Source organism: Balaenoptera borealis (assembly GCF_965194805.1).
Source record: "Balaenoptera borealis genome assembly, chromosome: 8".
NCBI lineage: Eukaryota > Metazoa > Chordata > Mammalia > Artiodactyla > Balaenopteridae > Balaenoptera > Balaenoptera borealis.
Genome location: NC_138865.1, coordinates 70,420,498 through 70,441,103, shown reverse-complemented (window position 1 = coordinate 70,441,103; position 20,606 = coordinate 70,420,498).

Here is a 20,606-nt window from a genome sequence, read left to right as displayed (position 1 = left end):
GGAGAAAGCTGTTAAACAGAGTGCACAATGTATACTAAGAGATGACTCAAGAATCTCACATTAGATGACTCAGTGGTTCTCAGAATTCATTACACTCGATTCATGGATTAAGTGACTTGGCAATTTTTATATTCAAGAGTGAGATTCTCAGATTCATTAATACCATATTTTTAAAGAATGCATGAAACTGACTTGGAAACTTTAAAATTCTTCAGTGAGAGGATTATTGGAAGTCTTGGTTGTTGTGTTTATTGTATAAAAGACATAGGTCATCTCAAGGCTCTTGTTACCTCCAGAATTCTATTAGTGTCATGGGTGCTGCAGTAAAAAGATTCCTGCAGTGGGAGCCTGGGACCTCTCCTGTGTCCAGGCCTCACTATTAATTAGCCTTCACGACTGAGGAAGGTCTTTCTTCTCCCTGAGGATTTCCTTTTTTGTAAAACTGGGAGCTGTTCTATGTAATTCTTAAGGTTCTTTGTGGATCTTGCATTTTATAATAACATCTTCTTTCTTTCCTTGAGTATGTTCTACATTCTTTGTGAGAGAACAATTTCCTTTCTTTTCTTGCATGTTGTCCAGTGGTCGTGTCTAGACTTGGGAACTGGCTTTGCCTGAGCTTGAGGGTGGCCAGTGGTTAATTCCATTGACTGGGAGGAGCTGAGGATAAAGCGAAGCAGATTGGGGCTGGGGAAGGTAGAGACTGCTGTATGTCAGTGTGACAGTCTGAATGGGAAACAAAAAACATATCAGAGCTATGTAGTGAAACAACACTTCTCCACATGCTTGGTATCTTCAGCCCTGGAAGAATAATTCCCAGGTTCTTAGAATTAACTCATAACTCCCTTCTTCCAGTATGACGCAGGGCATCATAATTATTATTTTTAATCATGAGATATTTAAAAAATACTCAGAAGTATAGAGAACAATATACAGACACCAGTGAACCTACCACCCAAACTTAATGAACATCAACATATATCTATATATTTGTTTCAAATGTTTTTCCTAAGAAATATAATATTACTAATATTATTATTCCTAAAATATAACTAAAACCTCAGTGCTCCCCCCACTCCATACCCTCCCTTCACAAGGGTAAAACTATCTTGAAGTTCGCATGTATCATTTCTGTACATATTTTTTTTTTACTTCTGCAACACATGTATATTTTCTTAAAAATGTATACGTGTAGTGTTATATTGTGCACTTAAAAATGTTACATAATCAGTGTCTTTCTCTATGAATCTGTTTGTGACTTATTTTTTTTTCACCTGGTACTATTTTTTGATATTTGTCCATGTCAGTACTTGTAAATCCAATTCTCTCAACATCACTCCCATATAGCATTCTACTGTACGAATAAGGCCTCTTCTTTTATTTATTCACGCCTCTATTGGAGGGTATTTTTATAAAAATATCTGGGAAGGAGAATCCAGGGTTGATTGAAGGACTCTTTCTCTGTGCTTCTGTTATACCCTAAGTGTGGCAATTTCGTAGCATTTATCATACTGTCTTTTCATCCTTGATTATCTCTCTTCCTACACAGCAGATACAGTTTCAATTCATTCATGCAGTCATTCATTCAGGAAACATTTAACATTAACAATTATATTCCAAGGAGTTTGCTGTATATATTTTGAAAGGTGAAAACTGAACAGTTCCAGAATAGACAGATATAACCTAGAGTAGAAATCGTGAACTGCGCTGGAGACGCATGGACTAGATTGAGCACAAAGAGGAGTCTTGTTTTGTTTTTATTTATAATTAAGCTAACATTTTAAAATTGAGAAACTGCATATAAATCAAAGGTTCTGGCTTCTCTTGAAAAACTGAAGAACTGCAACACAGCCTGTACACTTCTTTGTTGAAAACTGACTGAAGCTGGTTGATGGTTGTGCCCTTTAGATGAGGCATACTTTCTCTACTTGGACTGCTTCTCTCATTTATAGTATTGGGTTGGCCAAAAAGTTTGTTCAGTTAGTGAATACATTGTTCAATAAAGTTCTTCGTGAAAATGAAAAATGTCTTTTTTTACTTAAAACCGAAAGAACGTTTTGGCCAACCCAATATATGTTTGGGCCTCATGAATCTTCAAGTTGGCCATGCTTCATGTAGAGGAATATGGGGGAGCTCGGGCTGACATCCTATCTACAGATGTGACAGGGCAAGCATTTCTGACAGAGGGGATACGTTCAAGGGCAGAGCAGAAGGTTAGAAGATGCAGCAGCCTAACCAGTAAGGCACAGAGAGAGGGTCCTTCAATCAACCCTGGAGTACTAGGTCCTGAACACTGTGGAGGACCCATGGTGTTCAGGAGTACTGACGATCTCTATTTACGACACAGACAAATGATGCTATGTTTAATCTCACACAGCAGTTGTGTTTCTGTCTCTTTCTCCCTGTGCTTCACTCAGTTTTTGCTTTTTATAAAGTATTTGATTCGTTATACAATGTTAGTCTCTTTCTTATATATGTTGACAATTCAAAATGGCTTTATTTACCTGATGCAATGTTTTTCCTCAAATTCTATCTTCTGCAATATTAATAACATCCATTTTTCTTTCTTCTCCTTTGCATTTACCTGATGGATTTTTGCTTATACCTTTTAAAAATGATTTTTAGTGTCATTTTGTTTTATATGTCTCTCATATACGATACATTTTTTTTTATTTGGGGGATTTATCTTTTCATAAAGATAAATACATAAAGAACATAACAATTTTATATTTACCATCTTTGTGTTTTAGTAAGGAAATTTAAACAAATGATGTTTAACTTATATTGCATACCTTGTTTTACATTTTCCTATTTTGGTGCGCTCTCATTTTTTTTCATGCATTTTACTCTAATTATAGGATTACATTATTTCATGTTTGGTTTAATTTTCTACAGTAGTGATCAAGGTACAAAATATTCTAATTCTCAATGTATTAGAGATTGATTTCACATTTACAAAATGCATAATTAAGTGTACATTTCTTTATCAAAGAAAATAAAAAAGAACAATATTTGATCTGTCCAAGCCCAAAGAACAATGGAGCATGACTTCAGGGCCCCTGCCCTTCCTACTCTGCAACTTTCTGTCAATTTCATAAGAGGTCAATGACACCTTTAATTGTTATATTATATTATATTAATTATATAATTATATTAAGTATATTAAGACGTTACTAGTCTTCTTTTAAAACAAAGTTTGTTGTCACTTGACTCTGTTTAGTTAATTTTCCTGAACACTCTAAAACCTTTAACGGCAGTTTCCTCATTCCTCTGGTCACCACAGATGTATGAACAGGAGAGCCATAGGGAGGATGGGAGTTTACATAGCTTGGATGGTTTTCTCTATGTAGTGCTTACTTGGGTAAGCACTGGTTTTTCTGGTCTTTATTCCCCTTGCAACTTAGAGTAAATCAAATAAGGATCCGTGGTTGGAATGAGGAGCTGCTTAATAACTAATCTTAATGTTGTTTTAAAGAATTAATAATAGGAGGAGCCACCAAACATTAATGGCCAATGAAGAGGATGTGAGAAAATCATAGATAATAGTTTTAAGATGTAGAGACTCAGTGGTTTCCAAATTTACTCAACTATTAATTTTCAGAGATCTATTGACTAGAGGTATTTCCTTTTTGACAACTTACAGGAGACAGGATGGCTGGTGGCTAATGCTCTGGTGTAATAAAGACCAGGCTGTCAACTTTAACTTTGTCCTTTGCCAGCTATTCAATTTTAGATGTACCACATTATCTATCGGAGGCCTTAATCGTTATATCTGTAAATGGGGATAATAACACCCTCTGCACAGAATTAAAGGAGGTAGCAAACATAAACTGCTAAGGCTGTGCCTGGTGTATCTTAAGTTTTCAATTTAAAAATATTACTTGGAGATGTTAATATTTGCTACCTGAGCAATTCCCAAAGTTATCAAATTAACAGTTTCCAAATTTGCTCTAAGTGTACTGTAGGTTAGAAAAATGTCTGAATCCCAATTCACAGAGTAGGCATTGAGAAGGGAGAACATTGACAAACTGATTTGTTTTTCGGTATATAAACCAAGATGTTGTCAAAGTCACACACTCAGCCCTTCTCTAACTTGCTGACTCAGAAATTCTCAACTCTGCCATCTTACTTACCTGTATCTTTCTGACTTATGATGATGACCTCTTTTGCAATGGGTAGTTCATGGTTTTCCTCTCTCTCTCTTCTACTCATAGACTCATTGCTTGATAGTGTTTCCTTTTCCTTCATCCTCACGCTTTCCATCATACTGACCTATGGTTCACCTCTGAGCATTGCCTTTGCATTCATGGATCACCATTTATCAAGGTCTGCTCTGAATTATGTAGAAGTGCCCCTCTCTCCCGTGTCTCATGGATGTGCATCCCAAGCTTTCTTATCCATCCTTTGTAGATACTTTTGCTCATTCTTATGGCTTCCAGTGATCTAGAACTCACAGTTCCATACCTCCAGCCAAGGTCTTGATCCTGTTCCAATTGTTTATTGGACATCTCCACCTGTGGATCCTGCAGAAACCTCAACTTCATCATGTCTCAAAGTACGTGTCTCTCCATCCCGTCCATCTTCTGCCTCTCATTCTATGCTCCCTGGCTCAGGGAAAGTACCAAGTTCCATGCAGGGACAGTAGTCTGAAGCCCTAAAGGTCATACTAGACTCCTCCTGCTTCCTCTCCTGGTCACAAAGCCCACTGAAGTCCAACTTGAAGTAGCACCAAGTCCATCATACTCTTCGCCTCCAGCACTGCTAACTTTATGCTGGCCCTTCCCATTTGTGCCTGGATTAATGCCAGAGCCCCGTTGCTTTCTAGTTCACTTCCTTCTGATGTCTGTTCTCCTCATTCTAAGAGAATGATTGTTTTAAAATCTAATGTTGCTAATGTTACTTCCCCCACCTTTGAAATCCTATGTCTTCTCATAAACTTTGGGGTAAATCCCCAAACCCTAACCATGGCAAATAAAGCACTTTATCATCTGACCACTGCCTTCCTCTCCTGCCTTGCCTCTCATCACCCTCTCATGACCTCCTGGGGTTCCACTTATGCCAGAATATATGTACTTCCCTGAAGACTCCACACTTGTCCTTGTTACCTTACCTTTAAACATGTCCTTCTCTTCGTCTAAAATGCCCTCCCTTCTCTTTATCATCAGATCTCTTTATCATCTATAATTTCCTCTTATTCTTTAAGACCAAGCTCAATTGTCACCTCTTCCAAAAACCTTTCCATGAACTCTTGTGTTCATTAATCATAAATTAGTTCTGACTAATAAATTGTGAAAAAAAAGGGACTTTGTTACTTACGAGCCAAAACTATTAAAAGCAATGTGCTGCTTCCATCCCTTTCTTTCTCTGCCATAGAATATTGGAGGCCACGCATTAAAAATGGTATAGTTTTAAGATATATGCCCAATATATATCAGCCTTCACATGAGAGAAAAATAAACTAATAAAATAAAACCTCTTAGGTTTCAGGGTTGATTTGCTACCGCAGCAAAGCCAAGCTATCCTGAATAGGACCACCTCCCCCAAACTGAATGAAGGACACTTCCTTTTTACCTCTTCAACATGTCTTCACTGGAATTGTTGACTTACTTCTCTTTCTTCTTTTCTGGATTATGAGATCATTAAGGGAAGAGATTCCTTTTTACCTCTGTGGCATCCACTCCAACACAGCGCTAGCAAATAATAGGAACTCAAGAATTACTTGCTGAATTGCACTGCATCTTATCTGTCCTAAGCATGGGGACAGCAGCCACAATAATATCCATTTTTTGTAGGGATTTAGAGTGTAAGGCGACTCTGCCTAAAGTCACTCAATCCACTAAATGTCAGACATGCTTCTGCTCAGCCTTTGTGGTTGGTGAGACTACTCAAGATGAATCTTGAGTTAGTTAAAGCTCTTCTTTTTCTCTCACTTTTATCAGTCAGGGTCCCAGGAAAGAGATGACATCTTTGGAAGGGAATTATAAATATTTTTTTAAATGAAAGAATGATTAATAGAGGTGTGGGAAGGGTTAAGGGAACCAACAAGGGGTGTTGAGGTTCCCGGGCACTAGCATCAGGGGAAGGGTGGAAATGGTGTTCCTAGAGTCTCTTTGAAAGCTGCAACTAAGAACGAAGGTCTATAATGTAGTCATAGGAGGATACAGTGATTAGCATAATTGCAACAAATTTGGAAGGAGTACGAGTTATAAATACACCAACCTCTCTCTTATCCTTCCATGGGATCTTCTGATAGTGCTTCCATGCTGGCCAAACCCAACTGAAGCACAGGGGCAATGGAGCCCAAGTGATGCAGTCTCTGAGGTTAGACTCTCAGGGAAGATGGGGCAAGTCATTTGAGGGGTAGAATGAAGAATAATCAGCATGGACTTTCAAATCAGTATCTGATACTCAACTGAGACTTGGTGAAGGTTTTTCTTCCAAGTTGGTTTCTAGTGAAGAGTAGGAGGCAAGATAAAGAGTTTATTTTGACTCTAGCTTCTAAATCATCCTCCAGAGCCTAGCTGATATATTATATCCTGTAGGAAGCCTCAGGATGGGTAAATGCCCTTCTCTATGTTCACCTACCTTCCAGTGCCTGCCTCTTTCACAACACTTCCCAAATTAGGCTGAAATTATATCTCTTTCTGTGTCAGTCTTCCTTACTAAACTCTCAGCTCCTTGGGGGGTAGGGAGTGCATCTTATGCATCTTTGAAACTTTAGCTTCTGGAAAGTGTCTGGCATCTAGGATTGCTCACTTTGACCCACAGATTTTTACACAAAAACATACACTTTACACCAAGCGCTAAGTCCTCAGTTGCAAACTCTCTGTTACGTATGACTCACAGAAAACTAAAAAACAGTGGTTCATAACACATAATATAAAGTTGCCATGGTCTATGCAATTGAATTTCTAGTCCATTGAGGGAACAAGTAAAATTATCCAATTGCTTTATGTATTATATTAACCAGACATCTCAGCCAGAACATTGAAGAAAGCAGTGTGGGGCAGGCTTAGTCTCTGCCATAGGGACACTTACGGTCAATGATCACACCCCCCCCTCCGCCCCCCGCCCCGATACACAGAGGTGCACTGAGACTAAAGAGAGAACTGTGACGTTTGTTTCAGGTTTACTTAGATACACAGTGTCTTTCTATTTGAAAACCGTGTATTATAGTGCAAAGCCCATGGACATTAGAATTAGACTATTTTGAGATTAAGAAGAAATCGTACGGCACTACTTTATGAGCTTGGACTAGTTTCTCAACCTGTCTGAGTCTCAGTTTCCTCATCTGTAATACCTACATATGGGGCTGTTGTGAGGCCTTAAATGAGAAAGTTTTGTAAAGTATATGCTCAGTGTAGGAATTCACTTGCTATGAATTCCTTCCTTTCGCTTTACATTTCAACATCATGCTCAGAGACTGCAGATGAGAGACTGTATTCCATCTTACATACATTATACTGGACATGTCGTTATGGAGTTGCCAGTGTAGGTCTATATGAATGGTACCAAAGGGAAAGGGTAAAATCTTTTGGGAATGGTTAATCCAAACAAATATGAATTGCTTAAACTACAATAACTGGATCAGATCTAAATCTCCTCTTTGTTGGTGTGTAAACACTAGCTGAGTCTTTGAATCTGGCATAGTGGCAGGTGGGAGCACCTGTGTTCTCACCCAGACTTCCTTCGGTCTTTATTTCATTATAGTCCGTCAGTGCCCTTCTTGAGGCTGTCCAAGATGCATTTCCAACTACTTTTCCCCCTTTACAACCCAACGCTCACCACAACCACACAGCACACAGTGAGTAAAGCTAATGTGGATTGTAGGGACCAAAATCTTCCAAAGAAAATGAAGGATGTGAAGCAACTCTGTCTCCATTCGGTGCTGTCAGTTCTGAGTGTCAGAGCACAGTCCTATAGTAGACAATGCCATCTTGTGGTTCTTGTGAAAATCATTCCTTAAAAAATTCAAGAAGGTCACTGTTTATATCTCACTACTAGTGCTCCTTCCTATCACATTTTTATAGATTAAGTCATCATCCACTGAGACTTCACCAAACAAAAACGTGAGCCAAATTATTGATAAAGCAGCAGGCTACTCTAATATGGGAAAATCCTACTACCCTATCTTTAGAGAATCTTAGTACAATTAGTACAATTAGGCATTTGACAGAAAGATAGAGGCAGTCTGGCTCCGTGGTTTGGTTTCCTTGGGAAGCAGTTACACATTTCTTTTTAAAATAACATAGCCTGGAATACTGATTCCCATGCCGAATACTGATTCCCATGCCACACTGTCATCCTGTGTGTCAGCACTTTGAGTATTGAATCCTGTACAGAAAGCTCTCATCCACACTTGTCCAAAAATATTTCCTCTAGGTTACAATCTGCACATAAAGGTTTCAGCAACAGCAGCTGTTTGGGCCACTTTTTGGTGTTATGTGAATGTTGTGGGTTTGGTTATATTTCCTTGGAACGTAAAAATAGGAGGTTTTGGTGTGTTACCTTTGAAACCTCAGGGAAATCAAAACCAGAACTCATTTTGGATGCCTAAGTGATTAATCCATCATATTCTCTGAGTTGAAATAGTGACTTGGTGCACTGGAATAGTTTCTGCAGCAATATTATATGTCTGGTCCATTCAGAAGTGACCAAAACAACATTAAAAAAAATCCCACAGTAGCACACAGAGTACTTTTATGTATAATAAGCATACCGATTAAGGTTTCTTTTCTTGTTTATAGCCCAATTCCACTGGACTCTACTAAAAGCAAACTTAAATTGAAAATGTGGTTTTAAATTATTAATATTTAAATTTTAATATGTCATACACTGGTATTAAAACACTTTGATAACATCTATGGGAATAAACTGTCAGTGTTTTGGAAGGCAATTTAAATGAATCTCATAAAATTTATTCTTTCAGTGAATAGATACTTTTTGAGTGCCTACTAGTTCTCAAGGCACTCTATGAGGGGTTAGTACCCAGAATGGCGTACTAAGATATGATTCCTGCACTCAAGGAGTTCACAGTGTAATGGAAGAACAAACAAACAAGCAATAAATTACAAATTTATGTGGTTAGTTCTGTAATAGGAAAGTTAGGGGTTATATGGGCAAACATTGGAGCAATGCAGAAATCCAATCTAAGTCAGAAAGAGAAAAACAAATACCGTATGCTAACACATATATATGAAATCTTAAAAAAAAAATGGTTCTGAAGAAACTAGGGGCAGGACAGGAATAAAGACGCAGATGTAGAGAATGGACTTGAGGCCACAGGGAGGGGGAAGGGTAAGCTGGGAGGAAGTGAGAGATGGCATAGACGTATATACACTACCAAATGTAAAATAGATAGCTAGTGGGAAGCAGCCGCATAGCACAGGGAGATCAGCTCAGTGCTTTGTGACCACCTAGAGGGGTGGGATAGAGAGGGTGGGAGAGAGACGCAAGAGGGAGGAGATATAGGGATATATGTATATGTATAGCTGATTCACTTTGTTATAAAGCAAAAACTAACACACCATTGTAAAGCAATTATACTCCAATAAAGATGTTTAAAAAAAAATCATAGGCTTTTAGATGAAAATGACAAAATAAAACATGAGTAAGTGTTGAGGTGAAAGGAGTGAGAAATAATATTTCACCCAGAGAGAAGAGAATGTGCTTCCTTGGAGACTTTCACCAATGACTACACTTAAAATAACTATCTCACAATGGTGTAATAACCTCAAAAGCATTTCTACTGATCTCTCTTCTTTTAATATTCCCACCTTCAGACCCACTCTAGACACAGAACCCTGTGACCCTTTAAAAAATGTAAACTACACAACAACAGCTAAGAAAACTGTACCAAGAGATATACTCAGAAACACTATTAAAAAAATTAAAATTCTAAAAATTGTTCAAGTAACCCACAGAAAGGCAAGAGAATAGAAACACAGGGATAAGAAACAGAGGAAACAATTAAAAAAACTAATAAAATGGAAAACTTAGGCTCTAACATATGAACAATTTGTTAAATGTAAATGGTCTAAATACACACTAAAAGTCAGAGATTGGCAAAGTGGATACACTCTTCTTAGCTTTAAAATCAAAAGCATGGTATATAAAAAGAAAAATGTATAACTTTGAACTCATAAAAATTAAAAACTCTGTTCTACTAAAGATCCAGTTAAGGAGGTAAAAAGATAAGGTATAGAGTGAAAGAAAATATTTTACAAACCACATATCTGACAAAAATTTTGTGCTCGGATATATAAAAAACTCTTCAAAACTCAACAGTTTAAAAAGCCCCAAACAATACAGTTGGAAAATGGACAAAATACATAAACAGATATTTCACTGAAGAGGATATACAGATGGCCAATAAACACATGAAAACATGGTCAGTATCTCATTATTATCAATCATTAGCTATTATGGAAATTCAAAGTAAGACAATGAGATATCATTACAACCTACAAAAATAGCTAAAATTTTAAAAAATAGCAACAACACTAAATACCTGCAAGGATTTGGAAAAAGTGGATCACGCATACATAGCTGGTGGAAGTGTAGAATGGTACAGCTACTCTACTAAAGGATTTGTCCGTTTCTTTTCAAACTAAACCTACAATTACTATATGACTCAGCAATTTCACTCCTGGGCATTTATCCCAGAGAAATGAAAACTTAGATTCATGCAAACACCTGCACATGAATGTTTGCAGCAGCTTTATTTGTAACAGCCAAAGACCAGAAACGACTCAGATGTCCTTCAGTGTGTAAATGTTCAACAAACTGTGGTACGTTCATACTATATAATACTACTCAGCAATAAAATTGTACTATTGATACACATAAGAACCTGGATGAATCTCCAGAGATTTACACTGAATGTAACAAGCCAATCCTCAAGGATTATATACTCTATGATTCCATTTATTAATCATTCTTTAAATTAAAAAATTATAGAAATAGAGAACAGTTTAGTGATGGCCATGGGAGAGGAATGGGGAAGGGAACAAGAGCAGGATGGGTGTGATTGTAAAAGGGCAACCGGATACAGATAACACACTACTATAGATAAAATAGATAAACAACAAGAACCTACTGTATGGCACAGGAAACTATATTCATTATCTTATAATAATCTATAATGGAAAAGAATCAGAAAAAAATGTCTATCTATCTATCTGTCTACCTACCTATCTATCTGTTCATCTGAATCACTTTATTGGTCACCTGAAAGTAGCACAACAACAACATTGTAAATCAACTATACTTCACTATTAAAAAAAGGGCAACCACAAAGGATCCCATGGTGACTGAACTGTCCGGTATCTTGACAATGTTGGTAGATACATGAACCTACATATGTGACAAAATTGCATAGAACTCGAGCCACAGACTAGGAGAAAAGATTTGCAAAAGACATACTGATAAAAGACTGTTATCCAAAATATACAAAGAATTGTTAAAACTCAACAATAAGAAAATGAATAACCTGATTTTTAAAATGTGCCAAAAAAGTCTATATCTATTAAAGAGATTTATTGAATCAATAATAATCTCCCCAAAATAGAAAGCACCAGCCCCGTAAAGGTTCACTGGTGATTTCTACCAAATATTTAAGGAAGAAATTATACTAATTCTCTACAATCTCTTTCAGAGAACAGAAGCAGAAGGAGTACTTCTTAGGGCAGCATTATTCTAATACCAAAACCAGACAAAGATATTACAAGAATACTGTGTATCTCCTGAACGTAGATACAAAAGTCACAAATTGGATCCAAAATGTATGAAAAGAATTATACACCACAACCAAGTAGGATTTACCCCAGATATGTAAGGCTGCATCAACATTCAAAAATCAATTGATGTGATCTATCACTTCAGCAAGCTAAAAAACAAAAATTACAAAGTCATATCAATAGATGCGGAAAAAGCATTTGACAAATCCAACACCCATTCATGATTAAAAAACTCTCAGAAAACTAGTAATAGAGAGGGCAATTTCAGCTTGATAAAGAAATAACTACAAAAAACCTACAGTTGACATACCTAATAGAAACTTGAAGCTTTCCCACTAAGATCAGGTACAAGGCAAGGATGTCCCCTCTCACCACTCCTTTTCAACATCATACTGGAAGTCCTTGCTAATTGAATAAGACAAGAAAAAAAAAAAGGTATACAGATTGAGAATGGAGAAATAAAACTGTCTTTGTTCACAGATGACATGATCGTTCATATAGAAAACCTGAAAGAAGTGACAAAAAACTTCCTGGAACTAATAAGCAATTATAGTAAGATTGTAGGGTACAAGGTTAATATACAAAAGTCAGTTGCTTTCCTATATACCAGCAATGAACAAGTGGAATCTAAAATTTAAAAAAATAATAATACCATTTCCATTAGCACCTGAAAAAAATGAAGTACCTAGGTATAAATATAATAAAATATGTACAAGATCTATGTGAGGAAAACTACAAAACTCTGATGAAAGAAATCAAAGAAGAACTAAATAAATGGAGAGATATTTCTATGATCATGGATGGGAAGACTAAATATTATCAAAATGTCAGTTCTTCCCAACTTGATTTATAGATCCAGTGAAATCTCAACAAAGTTATTCTGTGGATATTGGTAAACATATCCTAAAGTTTATCAGCAGGGGCAAAAGACCCAGAATAGCCAACACAATGTTGAAGGAAAAGAACAAATTTAGAGGACTGACACTATTCAACTTTGAGTTACTATAAAGCTACAGTAATCAAGACAATGTGGTACTGGTGAAAGAATAGACAAATAGATCTGTGGATTAGAATGGAGAATCCAGAAATAGGCCCACATAACTGTAGTCAACTGAACTTTAACAAAGGAGCAAAAACAATACAATAGAGCAAAAATAATGTTTTCAGCAAATGGTGCTGGAACAACTGGACAGCCACACGCAAAAAAAAAAAAAAGATCTTAGACACATACCTTATACACTTCACAAAAATTAAGTCAAAATGGATCACAGACCTAAATGTAAAATGCAAAACCATAAAATTTCTAGAAGATAACATAGGACAAAACCTAAATGACTTTGAGTGTGGTGATGACTTTTTAGATACAACATGAAAGTCACAATCCATGAAAGACATAATTGATAAGCTGGACTTCATTAAAATTAAAATCCTCTCTTCTGCAAAAGACAGCATCAAGAGAAAAAGAAGACAACACACAGACTGGGAAAAATTTTTGAAAAAGAAATGTCTAATAAAGAATTGTTATCCAAAATGTACAAAGAACTCTTAAGACACAATAATAATAGTGAAAAAAAAAAACAACCTGATTTAAAAAATAGGCCAAAGACCTTAACAGATATCTCATCTAATAAGATATACAGATGGCAGATAAGCATATGAAGAGCTGCTGCACATCATATGTCATCAGTGCAATGCAAATTAAAAGAACAATGAGGTACCACCATATACCTGTTAGAATGGTTGAAATCCAGAACACTGACAACACCAAATGCTGCTGAGGATGTGGAGCAACAGGAACTCTAATTCATTGCTGGTGGGAATGCAAAATGTACAGCCACTTTGGAAAGTGTTTCTTACAAAACTAAAGTTACTCTTATGATCTGGCAGTCATGTTCCTTGGTATTTACCCAAAGGAGTTGAAAACTGTGCACACAAAAACCCACAAAGAGATGTTTATAGCAGCTTTATTCACAATTTCCAAAACTTGGAAGCAACCAAGATGTCCCTTCAGTAGGTGAATGGATAAATAAACTGTGGTGTATCCAGACAATGGAATATTATTCAATGCTAAAAAGACAAGAGCTATCAAGCCATAAAAGGACATGGAGGGAACTTAAATGTATATTAGCAAGTGAAAAAAGCCGATCTGAAAATGCTATATCCTGTATGATTCCAACTCTGTGATATTCTAGAAAAGGTAGAAACAGTAAAAAGATCAGTGGCTACCAGGAATTGCAGGAGGGATGAATAGGCAGAACACGGAGTATTTTTAGGGCAGTGAAACTAGTTTGTGTGATACTTTAATGATGGAGACATGTCATTAGACATTTGTCAAAACCCATAGAATATACAACACCAAGAATGAACCCTAATATAACCTGTGGACTTTAGGTAATCATGATGTGTAAATGTAGGTTCATGGATTGTAACAAATGTACAGCTCTTGTGCACGACATTCATAATCCTGGAGTCTGTGTGTGTGTGGAGGCAGGGTGCATATGGTAACTTTCTATACTTTCTGCTCAATTTTTCTTTTTACCTAAAACTGTTCTAAAAAACAAAGACATATAAAACTTGGGAAAATGGAATAAAATTCCTGGATTGTATCAGTATCCATATTCTGAGTAGTGATATTGGACTATTGGTCTTCAAGATCTCACCATTGGGGGAAACCAGGTAAAGGGTACATGGGATCTGCCTGGTTTATTTCTTACAAGTGCTTGGGAATCTACAATGATCTCAAAATTAAAAAAAAAAAGTTTAATTAAAAAAATGTAAACTAGATCCATTCTCCATCCTGCTTAAAATCATACAAGTTCTATTCTCCATAGAGTAAAAACAGAGCTTCTCTCTATGTTGTATATGATCTTGTAAGATATATCCTTTGTCAGCCTTTCTAACTGTCTCTCTCTCTCTCTCTTTCAGTAGCCTTCAGCCACAATGGCTTCCCTTCCATTCCTTGGATATGTCAGGGTGCTTCTCCCTCCGAGGCTTTACATTGATACTTTACCTTCTGCCTGGACACTTCTCCAAGTCGCTTGTATGACTGCCTCAGGCTTATCCATCAGTTCAAATGTCAGTATTTTAGAGGGTGTGTCCCTGATCATTCTATTTAAAATGGCCTGCCAAGGCACTATCATATTACCTTTATTTTCTTATTTATGCTAATCATAATTAGAGACTCTCTTTAACTTTATTTGCCCTTCCTCCCTACACCTGCACATGCCTACTTCTGCAGAATGCGTTTTCATGAGGGCAAAGATGTTGTGTCTGTCTTCTTTTCTACTGTGCCCCAGTGCCCAGCTCGGTACCTGATTCTTAGTAGGTGCTCAGTAAATATCTGCTAAATGAATGAATTTTTACTAAATGCATTCATGTCTCCAAGAAGATCCCATTAAAATAAGGGGGAAACTAACAGAAGGAAGAACTATAGCTTAAGGCCTTCGCAAGTAGCTGTTTAAACTGCAATTTCACTGAGAACAAATAGTTTTAAAGGAAGGAAAACATATTGCTTGGTGGGAACCAAAATCAGTTTCCCTGTTTTTCTGAACATATGTAGAGGTGAGTCTGAAAAGTAATTAACTCCAGGCTCTTGACTCCCTGTGCTCTGAGAGTGAGGTCATTGTACTATCAGGGCAAATAAGGCCTGTGTTCTCCCAAGATGAAGATCCAAGGTCGAGAAGAATTACAAAGCATGCACTTTTGGTACAGGGTAGTAGGATGTTTCATTTTAGTTCACTGTTACATCTATTATTTGCCTGCTGTTAGGCTGACAGTTCCTTCTTTTCACCAGGTTTGGTGCCTGAGATCTATGAAAGCATGAAAGAAAAAGAAAATGCCCAACTTTTAAGCAAAATGTGTTTATTTCCCACAGCAGACTTTGGCCTGACTCCATCATGTAAGAACAGTTCAGAAGCAAAACTCAGAAGAACCAGGAAGACATTTGCCACACTCACCTCTCACACTACAAACTCTTGTGATGTGTGCTGTTGCAGACAGGCCCCCGGCTGGTCTAGGGATGGATTTTCCATTCCCTGCTGTCTCAGTCAGTTTGGACTGCTCTAACAAGATACCACGAACTGGGTGGCTTACACAAGAGAAATTTATTTCTCACAGTTCTGCAGGCTGGGAAGTCCAGGGATAAAAGCGCTGGCTGATTTGGTTCCTGGGGAGAAACCTCTTCTTGGTTATGTCCTCATATGGTGGAGAGAGAGACTGGAAGCAAACTCTTTCCTGTCTCTTCTTATAAAGGCACTAATCTCATTCATGATGGCTCCACCCTCATGACCTAATGATCTTCAAAAGGCCCATCTCCAGATACCATCACACTGGGGATTAGGGCTTCAACATACGCATTTTAACACAAACATTGAGTCTGTAGTACCTGCCAATCTCACCTCTCTCTTCTGACCCCAAAGTAAGGTTTACCGAAGTGTAATTCCTCAATTCCCTGCTCTCCGCTGGGTCCTGGGAGTGTGAGAAATGGGTGGTGACAAGGTTTATTATTTTAGTTGGGTGGCCAGGAATGGCCTCTCCAAGCCAGTGACCCAAGAGCAGAGATGTGAAGAAGTGAGGGAAAGGGGCTATGAATTCCCCAGGGGGAAGCGCAGTCCACACAGAAGGAAAAGCAGGTGCAAAGATCTGTGGAGGAGCATGCTTGGTGTGAATGAGGACAGCAGGGAGGCCAGGGTGGCTGGAACAGTCAGTTCTGGGAGGGTGATAGGAGAGGAATCATGGGAGAAGGACAAGGGTCACATCGTGTGGGCCTTGTGGCTACAGTAAGGACTTTGGTTTTTATTCACTATGTGACAAGAAGTCACTCAAGGATTTTGTCCAAGGGAATGCTATGATTTGATTTATATTTTGAAATGCTTTCTCTGGCTGCTCTGAGGAGACTATAGAGAGTCAGGAGTAGAAAAAGAGGGAACAGTTAGGATGCTATTGCAGAAAATTACAGAGACAAGGATGCAAGCTGTACAGGTGGTAAGAAATGATGGGATAGTTGAGACAACATGCAAGTTAAATAATTTGTAATGTAGGAATATAAATTGAGGCCGAAACTGTGCAGCAGTACATCAGCAATAGGAGCCCCTGGTTAAAAGGGACATACTTTCACTCTGAGGTGCAGTGGTCTGAGAAGAGCCTTCTTGGAGGTAAAGTGGGATACTGGCCACATCCATTTATTCCTTGTGAGGAGCAAGTATACAGATACCCAAACAGAAGTCACCAGCCAAACTGTTTTGGGATTGAAATAGATGGCTGAGGGTTGGATGTCAGGGACAAAAAGTAGATGTGTCTGATATACACCCTGTCCTGTCTCTAGTATTATGTCAATGGTTTATTTAACCCCATGATGAAGCATTTTTATGAAAACAATGTAAATATACATATGTGTATAGATAAGTAAGATAGATCCTTTGTTCTCTTTCAGAGGACAATTTTATAAGTCAAATACTACTATTTCTTGAATTAAAAGAAGTTGTTTTTAAAAAACTCTTTCTTCCAATCCACTTCTCATCCTGTGGCCATTTCTCCATAGAGAATAGTGGGAATGCCCACTGACAGGTCAACTGGTTGTCTCTGTTAAATCATCAATGAATCTCTTGATTTGGATGCATCAACTTTTTTGTCCTTTAACACTGCCCTGATGGGCTGTTTTTCACAATCCACCCCTCCCCACCTTCACACACACACACACACACACACACACACACACACACACACACCCCTTCACACTATACACTCACTCACTCCAGCTAATTTCCATTTGCAAGCAGTTGCTTGCACAAGTGTTGTTCACACTTGTTCACATCTATACCCAATAGAAGTCATGCTCTTCCTGTGAAACACTGTGATGTACTTGTGGGAGTCCAAACAAAACCCACCCTGGATCTTGAAGTGTAGTACCCAATCTAACATCTTAAATGAAATCCTGGAAGAGAAAACAATTTTCTTCCAACAAGTTTGGTATTAGCAAAGCCTACTCACTCCTGGAGAAGGAGAAGTGCTAAGAAACTAGTATACCATTGACCTTGACAAGGCCTGACTTTTAAAACTGGGTTCAGTAGATTCTTCTGCCATAGAGACGGCAGCACAAAGAGAGGTCATCAAACTCCACCTTGTCATCTGTTTCATGCTGTATTCTTTTTTACTTTCAGAGTACAACTCAATAGTATTCTCCTGTAGGCAGTCTTCCCCCATTATTGCCAGCCCACTTAGAAACAGCAGTTTTCTTGAGCCCTGGCAGTGAAGTGCAATAATATTGCATTATACAGGTATGTAATCTACAGTTTGTTAATGATGAAGGGGGCTTACCTGCCTTATCTTCTCATCTTCCCATTTTGCAGTATTCTCTGATGGAGGGCCCATGTTAAAATTTTAAAAATTAAATTTAAATACAAATATAAGTATATACTTATAAGTTTTATATATGTATAAAACTTAGGATTCTCTAGGACTACATATGGGATATAGTATAGATGGAGCAATGGTCATTGACTCTGGCTACCCATTAAGATCACCAAGGGAACTTTTAGAAAATGTCAGTGCCCAGACCCCATCTCCAGGGATTGGGACTTAATTTGTTGAGGGTGGAGCTCTGGTAGAGACAGTATTAGTAAAGGTCTCCAAGTGCTTTCTATTTGCAGCCAGGGTTAAAACTACTTGGTTTGGGCAGGTCTGGAAGCATGTTCTATCAGTTCTACAAATTGTTTCCTCATCTTTAAAAAAAACAGGACTAACAGTGACTACTTCCCTGGATTGTTATTGCTTGGATGAATCACATCTTCCCCGTTTCGAACGCTGTCAGCTTAGGCAACTGCTTAACCTCTCTAAGAATTAGATCTCTCTTTTGTAAAATGGGGATTTTTAATAAGTATCAATGCCTAAGTTTGTTGTGAGGATTAAATGAGAAAATGTGTGAGAAGTACTCAGTCTAGTGTTTGGAATATGAGGACAGCAAGCTTTAGCCAGTGTGTGTGCTGCCTGGTACAGTACTTGCCCCATGGTAGACCCTAAATCAATGTTAATCCCTTCTTCTCTGTCCCTTCCATCTGTTGCTGTACTCTATCCTTATCTCTGTCTTTATAAGCTGAGCCTTAGATGTCTAATATCCAAATCTCTCTGAAGCAGACCATGATGTCTAAATCCAAATTTGAGTTCTGTCCCTTATTTAATTATGGTGAAACAACGAGGATATGGTGTGTGTGCTTGTAAGATTAGGAGTATAGTTATAGATATAGTTAAGAAGTTATTCTGCTTCTAACTTCTGAAGAGAAACCTTGAGGGGACAGAACCTGCAACCTTGGGATTGGAGCTTTGGGCAATGTCAGGCACCTCAGAGGAATTAAAAATACTTCTGTAGGACCTGTTACTCTAAGTGTGGTCCTCAGACCAGCAGCATCAGTATCACCTGGGAACCTGATAGAAAAGCATAATCCCAGGCCCCACCCCAGAATTACAAAATCAGAATCTGCATTTCAACAAGATGCCCAGGTGATTCACATGCACGTTCAAGTGTGAGAAGTACTCTTGTAAGATGATGAAATGATGGTTGACAACTTAAAGTACCCATGAAGCTAGATAACAGAGGTTTCCTCACTACCACTCCTGTGGTCTTAGGCTCAGTTTGCCAAGTCAGTTGCTAGGACCATATTGTGGCATTGTCTGGCCCAGCTCTGAGTCTGAAGCAGCTCTGAACCCATGCCATGCATCTAGTCCCATTACTGTGAATACCAAGAACCCTTGTCATATTCATGAGCTGTGCCTTGAATTCATCACCCTTTGCCCATCCCCAGATTTCCAGATCTGATCCTGACCTCCTTGCCTTCTGACTCATTGCCTCACTCTGTAAAGTAGCTCTCTAAAAATCCTTGTACTTCCTTCCAGGATCTGACAAATGGTGATGACGTTTTATTTCTGATCCTTGGCTTTTCCTCTCTGTCCCTTCTCATGTTTTCTTCTTCTCACTCTGGAAAACACCCTTACCCAGGCTCACCCAACAGCCGAGAGCTCTGGAACTCTCCTGGCCACTATGAAAGGAAATCTGACCAAGGAGGCAGATTCCAGTGAGTCTTTGAAGGCGGCTTGGACCCTTCGGGGAGCCAACTGACCTTCATTCAGGCTCTTCAGTGATGCATGACTCTCTGTAGCAACTTTTTTTAGAGAAGGTGTAGCGTAGGAGAAGGAGCCTGTGAGCTGTTAGAGAGTACACCTAGCTTGGCAAAGAGAACACTGACGGTGGCTAACAGCATCTCCATCTTCTCTTTAGAAACTTCCATTTTGGAATGGCCTGCAAGTTCTGGCCTTTCTCCCTATCTCTATTTTCATCTCAACCAAATTCGTTAACTGAAAGACACTCTCTGCTTTGCAAACCACAATTATGCTGGGAATGAAACTCAATAAAAGCTGCATCTGGCATGCAATTGACAGATCATTCACTCAGCAATAGCTAAAGAGAACCCACCAAGCTGCCCTTGCTTGTTCTCCTGTAGATATGGTGTTTTGGTTTATTTAATGCATATTGTTTGGCATTTTAAATTATATTTTTTTATCCCTATCATTTCACAAGCAAAATTGACTTCCCTGATAATTAAATTTTCTCCACAATAGCAATTTCACCACTTATTTTCATTTTACTGCAAGATGCCTGTGGATTATTAAGCTGGTGTCAGCTCTCACCCACCCACGTACCTTCAAAGCAGTCTGGAGAAGGTGTCAGCATTTCTTCAGCATTTCTAAGGTGTGCCCAGATGATGTGTAGTTCCCACAATTTCACATTTGGGGGCATGTATCATTTATGCATGTAGGCTGGCTCAGTTCATGTTTGGGATTTATTTTAGAGGCTACTAAATTGAGGAAGCTCTGAATGCA